This window comes from Humulus lupulus, chromosome 7 (genome assembly GCF_963169125.1).
Source record: "Humulus lupulus chromosome 7, drHumLupu1.1, whole genome shotgun sequence".
NCBI classification, from domain to species: Eukaryota; Viridiplantae; Streptophyta; class Magnoliopsida; order Rosales; family Cannabaceae; genus Humulus; species Humulus lupulus.
Genome location: NC_084799.1, coordinates 141,282,783 through 141,293,302, shown reverse-complemented (window position 1 = coordinate 141,293,302; position 10,520 = coordinate 141,282,783).

Genomic DNA, 10,520 nt, shown 5'->3' with positions numbered 1-10,520 from the left:
AAAGAGAATAGTCCTTAGCTACCCCCGCTAAGACATTCTCTCTAACCTCCTGTAATTAAGCATCTACCCAATGTCCCTCTTTAATCCGCTTTAGCAGGGTCAACTGTAGAGTAATATTGGTCAACCGGCCCACCACCAACTCTATCCTTGCTCTGACCATCTCATCAGCCAACTCTCTCAAGATCTGGGTGGAACTATATAACTAACCTGGGCCTCTCCAGCTCAATGCATCTGCCACTACGTTAGCTTTCCCCGGATGGTAAAGAATATCACAATCATAGTCTTTCACCAACTCTAGCCAACGTCTCTGTCGCATGTTCAGGTCCTTCTGTGTAAAGAAATACTTTAGACTTTTGTGGTCAGTATATACTTCGCACTTCTCCCCATAAAAATAATGTCGCCAAATCTTCAATGCGAATACTACTGCTGCTAGCTCTAAATCATAGGTAAGATACCATTGCTCATACTTCTTCCGCTGTCGTGATGCATAAGCTATGACCTTCTCGTTCTGCATTAACACACAGCCTAAACCTAACCTCGATGCATCATAATAAACAACAAACTTCCCTTCCTCCGAAGGAAGACTTAACACAGGTGTAGTAATAAGTCGTTGCTTTAGCTCTTGGAAATTATCCACACACTTGTCTTACCAGATAAACTTTAAATTCTTCCGTGTCAATTCTGTCATCGGTGCTGCTATCTTCAAGAAGCCTTCCACAAACCGTCTGTAGTAACCCGCTAAACCAAGAAAACTCCGCACCTCCAAGGCGTTCCTTGGCCTCGGCCAATCCCTAACTGCCTCTACCTTAGATGGATCCACCTTAATCCCATCTGCACCCACGATATGTCCAAGGAATGTCACTTCTGGTAACCAAAATTCACATTTCTTAAACTTGGCGTACAAATGATGCTCCCTCAATCTCTGCAAAATCTTTCGAAGATGAATCTCACACTCTACCTCTGAACTGGAGTACACTAAAATGTCGTCGATGAAGACAATAATGACCAGATCTAGAAAGTCCTTGAACACTCTGTAAATTAAATCCATAAAGGCTGCTGGGGCATTGGTCAAACCAAACGACATGACCAAAAACTCATAGTACCCGTACCTCATTTGGAAGGCTGTCTTTGGTATGTCCTCATCCTTGATCCTCAGCTGGTGATAACCAGATCGAAGATCAATTTTCAAGAACACCGTCTTACCCTGCAGCTGATCGAACAAGTCGTCAATCCTTAGTAGGGGGTACTTATTCTTGATAGTCAACTTGTTCAATTCCCTGTAGTCTATACACATTCTCAAAGTCCTGTCCTTCTTCTTCCCAAACAAAACTAGAGCACCCCATGGCGAGTAACTAGGCCTGATGAATCCCAAATCCAAAAGTTCCTGCAACTGTATCTTCAATTCTTTCAGCTCCGCCGGTGCCATCCTATATGGTGCCCTCGACACTGGCTCTGTCCCTAGCGCCAACTCAATAACAAACTAAATCTCTCTATGCGGCGGAAACCCAGGCAGGTCCTCAGGAAACACATCCAAGAACTCACAAACCAATCTGGTATCTTCCGATCCTGCTGGCGAAACCTTGGTGGTATCCACAACGCTAGCTAGGAAACCTATACATCCTCCCTGTAATAGGTCCCTAGCTCTCAACGTCGATATCCTGGGTACGCGTGGTCCATGCACCGCTACCACAAAAACATCCTCTCCTTCTGGCTCAAAAGTCACCATCTTTTTCCTGCAGTCAATAGTAGTTCCATATTTAACAAGCCAATCCATACCTAAAATCATATCAAAGTCCTCCATACTCAACTCAATCAAATCTACTGACAACTCTCTACCATTAACTATCACTGGCAGTGCTCTAATCTACCTCCTAGATACTACCAATTCCCCTGTAGGAAAAATAGTCCCAAACCCTGAAGTACAATGCTCACTAGGTCTACACAGTCTATCAATCACCTTAATAGAAAAAAACGAGTGTGTAGCCCCAGAGTCAATCAATACAGTAAAAGGAGAACCAGCACTAGAAAGTTGACCTGTCACTACCGAGGGACTAGCCTCGGCCTTGGCCTGCATCAGGGTAAACACTCGAGCTGGAGTCAAGCTACCCACCTTCCCCGCGTCTCCCTTCTTCTCTGTCGGGTAGTCTTTCTTGAGGTGTCCCACCACCCCACACACGTAACAATCCTTAGTCCGACACTCGCCTGGATGGCGTCTTCTGCACCTCGTGCACTCAGGGTTCCATGTATCACCGTCTCCCCGACGGCGACCCTGAGTACCCCGACCTCTCCTATCAGGACCAGGAGCGGTCGAAGCATCAGGGGTCTTCCTCTTTAAATCACTGGGGCCTCCGCCCCTACCAGAACCAGAATATGAAGGCATCGTTCTGTGGCCCTCCTGCCTCACTGCACTCTCTCTCCATATCTTATTCTTTGCTTCCTCATCGGTAAGAGCCTTCTCCACAGCCTGGGCATAAGTTGTCCCTTCAGGTACTGTTGTAATTCTCACATCTCGGGCTATCATAGCATTAAGCCCTCTGATAAATCTATCCTGCCTAGCTGCATCAGTAGGCACAAGGTCGGGTGCAAATTTCGCAAGTAACTGTCATGCTGCCCTGAACCAGCCCCACAAACTCATTTACTTTCGCTGCTCTGATGGCAACATTGTAGTACTTCTGACTGAATAAGTCCTTGAATCCTTCCCAAGTTAAAGCAGTAACATCTCTGGTCTGTGTTGCCACATCCCACCAGATTCAGGCATCCCTTCTCAACATATATGTGGCACATGCCACTCTATCATGTACCTTTACCCTCATAATGTCCACAATGGTAGTAATCATGGTCATCCACTATTTAGCCTTCAGTGGATCAGGTCCTCCCTCAAAGATTGGGGGCTGCTGTTTTCTGAACCGCTCATACAATGTCTCCCACCTACTCCAAACCTCTACTGTTTGTACAACAGGTACCACTGCAGGTGGCACAATGTGGGCAACACTCCCTGATGGAGCCTGCTGTCGCAGAATTCGGATCTGTTCATCCTAGCTCTGTAGCTGAGCTTGCATGTCTGCCATAAGCTACTGCCAGTTCTCAGGGACTGGCGGAGAGGTATGGCCCTGGTCATCATCTCTAGTCTGAGACCTGTTGCCGGCTAGTCGTGTAGATTTTCTTGGACGCATAATTATTCAAGTCAATCTTCAATCAATGACTCGACAGTCAAACTATGATGGCAGGGTAATAATCCTTCCATGATCCACCATTGGAACCCCAAGCGTTCACAAACAATCAAAACATAACAGTTCATCCAATTATCCAAAAATTTCATTCACATGCATAAAAGTGCTGATAAGCACGCCTCAATATCATAATGCAATAGTCAAGGGCCAGGCCCAATCAGTATCTCATGCTCTCTATTAATCAAGCAGATACCAACAGTCATATTTCATTAAGATCATTTAAGCATATAGTCATGTATACACAATTTACCAAACCCTGAGTCAAGCTTGTCTTTCACGACGAATGTACATGTCCGGCCAGTCTACAGGAACCCTTAAACCTAGGATGATCTGATACCAAGTTGTAACACCCTGGATAGCCAAGACCGTTACACTGTGTGTTTATAAAGGTGCAAGGCTTGCTAATCAAGTCATTTAACTCAAAACGTGTCCTTAAAACTACACTGGAACTAGGATTAAAAGATTTTGGTCTCAAAAGTTTCATTTACTATAAACAAACATTCTTTTTACATGGGATCCCAAAAGTATTAAAGTTAAAAACCGTTTACAAAAGATTCAGGATTTAATTATAGCTGCTGGCCACCCTAAGGCAAAACAGATAAATAGGCTTTTCTCGTCCTGATCCACTCCTCGGCTGTGGCGGCCGATCAGCTAGTTATGTACATTTAGCCCTAAAGCTCTCCATCTCAGGATTGGTCCAACTTTCCTTTGCCTTTACCTGCACCACGTAGCACCCATGAGCCAAGGCCCAGCAAGTAAACACAATAACAGAGCATAATCATTTAGTAGACAATCAGATAACTCATACTTCATAAGCATATACTCAACAGTCTAAGCATTCATGTTAATCAAGTATTTAGCATACCAAGTATATAATTTCATATCAATAATCAATTCACATATGATAACTAGGGTTAGCGCCCTTAGGCCGCACCCTCTATTTATCCCACTGACTCTGGCTCGCTTAAACCGAGCTAAGTGAATATTAAGTTGTCCTCAGCTACCAGTGGCCGAGCCGCGCCCTGTGCACAAGTATTATTTACGACACCCTTAGGCCGTTTAACACATTTCCCATGGCATAATACCATCTATGACATTATAAAGATATAGGGAGCTCTTAGTCCCATCAGAAACACATAACCAGGTGCAGTTTTCTTACCTTTAGATTTCACTAGCTTTGTTCAATTTGGTCCTCAAGAATGTTCCCGTGCGAGCCTTAGCGTTCACCTAGTCACAGCCATAGATCAAAATCATCAACAAACCTCGAATTCAAAACCTAGCCTAGGGACCAATCCCGAGCCCTCGGGAAGCCCTAATTCCACCAAACGAGGTGGTGGAATCAAACCCCGAACCCCTGGGCAAAAACCCTTAGAAATAACCCAAAAACCCCTTTCTGGGAATAGGGTAGTGCTATAGTGCCCTGAGGAGAGTTCTAGAGCGCTACAAAAAGAGCCAAAAGGCTCAGGAACTTTGGGACCTAGCGCTGTAGCACCCAGTGACTAGCGTTGTAGCACTAGTCACAGCACAGCCCTGCACAACATTTTCTCCTTCGAATTTTCCCGAGCCATACGTTCTCAAAACCCAACCAAACCTGAACCAAACTTCAAAACAAGCCTCCCAACATCCTCAACTCATCCCATAAGTCCCAACCACAAAAAACTCAATCACATGCACTCCAAATCACAAAATTCACCATGGTTGATCCTAGAGCACAAAATCTTAGCAAAACCACAGAATTCACAAAGCTTAAACCAAAGTTTCTTACCTTTGATGGATGAGCTCAACTTAGGTTATCTTCCACACTAGCTTAGCCTTCACCTTCTCAAAGCTTCAGCCTAAATTCCCTATAATTCCCACCATAACTTAGCTCAAAATCATTGTTTACATGAAAACCAGAAACTGAAAAACAACCTTAGACCTTGCCTCAAGTGGATGGGCTACTCTTGCTAACTCCTTGTTGATTCCTCAAGCCAGACCAAAGACCCTAGCCTCAAGCTCCTGCCTAGACTCCCTCTGAGTTTTAGCTCCAAACTCGTTCAAGAATTGAGGAAGAAACCTCCATCCGAGAGAGAGAAAGACAGACTCCCAATTCCCTTTTTTTTTTTCCTTTTCTTTTCTTTCTTTCCTTCAGAGTTCTAAGACCTTCTACATATTCCACTAAGGTATAAAGCCTAATAACACTTATCCTTTATAAGCCAAATGACCAATTTTCCCTCCCTTTATCCCTAAGCCTTTAAATCAAACTAGGGGCATTTTGGTCATTTCACCCAATTCCGCTAATTCCTTGAGTGTCTCTATCCCAACACCTAGCTAATCACCAATTATATTCCTCAATATCAACATAGACTCCAATATATCCTATGAATTCCCATAAATACCCCCAGGCTCGCCCCGAGCTCGGTATAAATCCCTGCCGTGACTTTTTCCATGAACCGCTTACTAGGATTGTCTCGGGTCACAGATTACAAATATATCCACATAATAATGTGGTCTCGTCAATTTATCACAAATATATACAATTATGCCCTGAACGGCCAAAATTACGATTATGTCGTTCTAACCTAATCAGGGTCTACATGCATACTAAAACACATAGTCATGCATCACAGATAGTCAAATAGTTATATAACATACATTTAATCCTTAAATCACATATATATCCAGTTATGCCCTCTCGGCACACTAATCAAGGCCCTTAAGCCTTATTAGTAAATTTGGGTCGTTACACATGCCCTCCATTTACCATTTGGTTTAGGGACTAGTATGGGATTAGATACCGAAGATGGATAAAATGCTACCTTGATGAATCCATTTTCCTTTAGCTTCTCGACTTCTTCTTTTAAGGCTTTAAACATGTCTATGTCGTGCAATCTTCTTTTTTGTTGAACTAGTGGGTGGTTTTTGTATGTGTTCAAGACATGGCTAATAAATGCTAGGTCAATTCCCACCACGTCTTTATCCGACAAGGCAAAGACCTCCTGGTTCTTATTTAAAAGCTCCACCCATTTTCTTTGATTGTTGTCTCTATGCTTTTACCAATTTTCACAACTTTGGTCGAATCTTTTTCTTCTAGCTGGACCTCCTCGAGGTCCTCCACGGGTCCAATACTTTCCTAAAAATTCCCAAAGCGAGGATCTAAGTCTCTATCCTCACTTTGGGCAACACCCTATTTGGTGACTTGTTCACCTAATTGGGCATGTGATTCACTTACCACTAGCACCCTTTTTCTGCTCTGCCAAAACTACTCGAAGCAATTAATCTGCTCCCCGATCCACACTTTTTTGCTTTTGTGATCGAGGAGTTATAACACTCTCTGGCTTCTCGTTGGTGTCCCAACACGCACCCAACTCCTACATTTGTTGGAATCTTGATGGACAGATGCCAGATTAAAGTTATCGCTCGTAGCTTTACCAGAATGGGTCTTCCATTCAAGACATTATATGCAGATGAACAATCAATTACTATAAAAGTAGTGAGAAATGTCCTGTTCGCAGGTGTTGTTCCTGCTGTGGCCGGGAGTCTGATCGATCATGTTGGTGCTAATCCCTCACTAGAGAAAACGTAGATGGTGTGGTTGCATGGCTCTAAATCTTGCAATGATTGTTTCATTCTTTCCAGTGAATATTTACATAGAATGTTCATCGAGCTTCCACTATCTCAAAATACTCATTTCACCATCATGTTGGCGATTTGAACATCCACGACCAAGGGATCTGAGTTGGGGAATCGGACATGTTGTGCGTCCAGCTTAGAGAAAGTTATACTCTCTTCCTCTGTTCGACCTTTTTTTGGGAGTGCGCAGTGAAATGGGCATGGTGGGCCCAGTGTTTATAACAAAAATTTGTTTCCATTTCTTATTACCTCCTATGCCCATCGAGGGTTATTAAAATCAACCGTGCCCCTGAGTTATGTTCATTTGATGATCTGTCCACGAACTGTCTCCAGGTGGGAGCTTTATCTTGGGCTTCAGGTTCTATAGTATGCTCGTTGGCTGGGATTCCAATGAATTCAACTACAAAGTCTGCTAAGGCTTGTCCCTTTATGGCTGCTCATGGTAAATAAAAGATTTCTAATTGCCCTAGCTCAACTTCCCATTTTAATAGTCGACCAGCGACTTCTGGTTTTTGTAAGACTTCCGTAGTTATCCAGGGTTTTAAACACTCATTTCACCATCATGTTGGCGATTTGAACATCCACGACCAAGGGATCTGAGTTGGGGACTTGGACATGCTGTGCGTCCAGCTCAGAGAAATTTATACTCTCTTCCTCTGTTCGAGCTTTCTTGGGAGTTCGCTCCTTGACGGTTAGCATTTTTATATACTGCTCGTGATGTAGGGTCCTGGCATATCTTGTTGGAAAACAAAATCACAGTGTGCAACAAAATGGGCGTGGTGGGCTCAGTGTTTATAACACAAATTTTTTTTCCATCTCTCATATAAACAGTTTATATGTTCAAGAGAAACATTCAGACAGAAACATTAATATACAATATTATTAATCATGCAACATATATATAAATATACACATATTTATATATATCATATACACATATACACAAATATTCAAGAACAAAGGTATTTACCTCTTGAAGTCTATCAAGTGTCCTTGAGTCTTTTCGTATATTTATCGATCTTCCTATCCAACGCTTCGAGTACTCAAACCAAGATCTTCTGGAGTGTTCTCTATAATTTAAGATGTGTGGACACATAGAGAATATGAGTTTGTAATGTAGGAATCATGACTATATCTCAACACATGATAACTTGGATTATAGCTTGAGAAGGGTTAGAATAAAAGAAGAAGATGATAATCTTTGTCTGACAAAAATTCTGAAACTTTTTTGAATTCTCAGTGATTTGTGTTTCTCCATTTTCTTCTTGTTATTCTATAAAATATATAGAGAGATTATGTATTACCTTATTATTCATAATAATAATATCATAATGATGATAAGAATTGACTTAGGTAAATATCTAACTTTCCACATTTGAAAATATCTATTTTCAAATTATTGATTAATTAAATAAATAAAATAAAAACAACACAAATACATTATCTGTATACAGCTACACACATGGACTGTGTCACATGTTAATAGTAGTATTCCCTTTTTAGGGATATTGTATTTTTCTTTTATTTATTTATTTAATTAATTCAATCATTCCATTAAAATTGGTATTATCTTTGTAAGGAAAATATTATATCCATATTTCAAAATTTAAATTATAATTTCAAAATTCAAAATTCAAAATTCAAATTGATGAACATCATTATCATCATCTTTTAAAATTCAATAAATCAAAAAATATTTTTGATTTACCAATTTTATTTTCTCCCACTCAAACAAAATAATTAATTTTAAAAAAATTATTTATTTAATTTTATATATATTTCGAAATTATATATTTAAATTGATAAACATAATTGAAAATATTTAATAATTAATTCAAAATTAATTATTCAATCTCAATTATCATGTAATTATATACTTGACCTGAAGAATAAAATTCTTCTCAAATTTCTAAATTACGATTTTACTTTTGTGTCAACTCTTACCTTGATATGATGTTGATAAAGCCACCCTAAGGGCCTATAATATCAAGCTCAAATAAATATTAGATTATTTTTCAAAACTATTTGATTAAATAATCATATTTATTAGTCTTATGATTACTCCACTATAAATATGAGATTGAACTCTTGATAATTATAGACATATATTTACATAGTACTTTATTAAATAATAAAGTGTCCATTGATATAATCATTACATACAACGTTATTCCTCTATTAATGATTCATAATTAAAAGGGAATAAAATTATCATTTTACCTTTTTAACTATGTCTTGTTCTTAGAGTGTCATTGACTTTACTAGTGAAGGTTGTGTCATAACAAGCTTGCGAGTGAGCGCTCATAACCTTTTCAGTTCCAAAGGTCAACCCATTAGGGAACCATTATTCAATCTATAATAAGGTAGAGATTTCATATTTGTTAAACTATGTCCCCATCAATATATATCATTGAGTCCCCAAAACAATTGTGCTTAGCCTGATCATTGTTACAAACCTTAACGCTTGAATCAAATGATCAGGTGACATATATAGGAGTTCATAGCAACCTTAGGATTAAATCATCCTGTATATGATCATCGTTTGTGTGTTTGGTTAATATTATGTAATAGTGTTTAAACAAGTATTAACAAATCACATCTGGTCAGTTCTATAAATCACTATATATAAAGTACCTTCACTAAAGTGTCCTACTACACTAGTGACCCAGGTCCAAGTCACTTGTATTCATAATACTAGCGAACCGTACTAGCATTAATTAATGTAAGGAATCCATAACATTATTTTAATGCGAACTGTTTTATGTTTATTATCTTAATTTTGATCCTGTCATACCAATATGAGATTAAGATCACATAAATAAACTTTAGAATTTTCTGATATTTCCTTAATATTATCAACATAATATCAGACATAGTCTATATATATAAAATAAATCAATTCAATTATTTATTTCATTTAAAATATTTGTCAACTATAATTTCTTTAAGGGCACTAGTCCCAACAATTTCCCACTTGCCCTAAAGCAAATTGAGGCATCTCTGTCAATGGGTCAATCACATTCTTCTGAACGAATTTGTCTAACAAAATCTTTGTTAATAGTTTTGTAAGAAACTATTTCTAAAGCTATCTTCAAGTTCATTACATTAATTATGTAAAATTGACTTGAATTAAATGATATTTCATTTCATGTGCTTTACCCTTTCACAATTTGTAGTTCTTCTAGAATAGTTGTATCTCCACTGCTTTCGCAATGGAATACTAGTAGTTTATTCTAGTTTGAAACCCTTTCCAGAATGACAACGAACTCAACTAAATCAAATGGCCTATTTAACTGCTCGTAGTTGTTACATTTTGGCTTTTATTGTGAAGCATATAAGTCTGAAATGTCTAATACATTTCCAAATTAATGTGTTTCTTCCATAGTTATGGAAATTGATTCTAATATCAATATTTGAAGATTTCTATAAGGTTTAAAATCACTTTATCCTTTGGGATCTTAGGTCACAGCCTAAATACATAAACATATAATCTTCATTATATTCAAGATACTCAAAATTAAGTCCTTATATCTCACATGGTTAGAGAAAATGACTAAAAATCCTTGTGTCAGTGGTTCGAATCCACTTCTAAACAAGCCTCTAATGAACAAAGTAAATATACCCCGTACAAGCATAGGAAATTGCATAGTATTGTCTGACTCATGAGGATACGAAAAA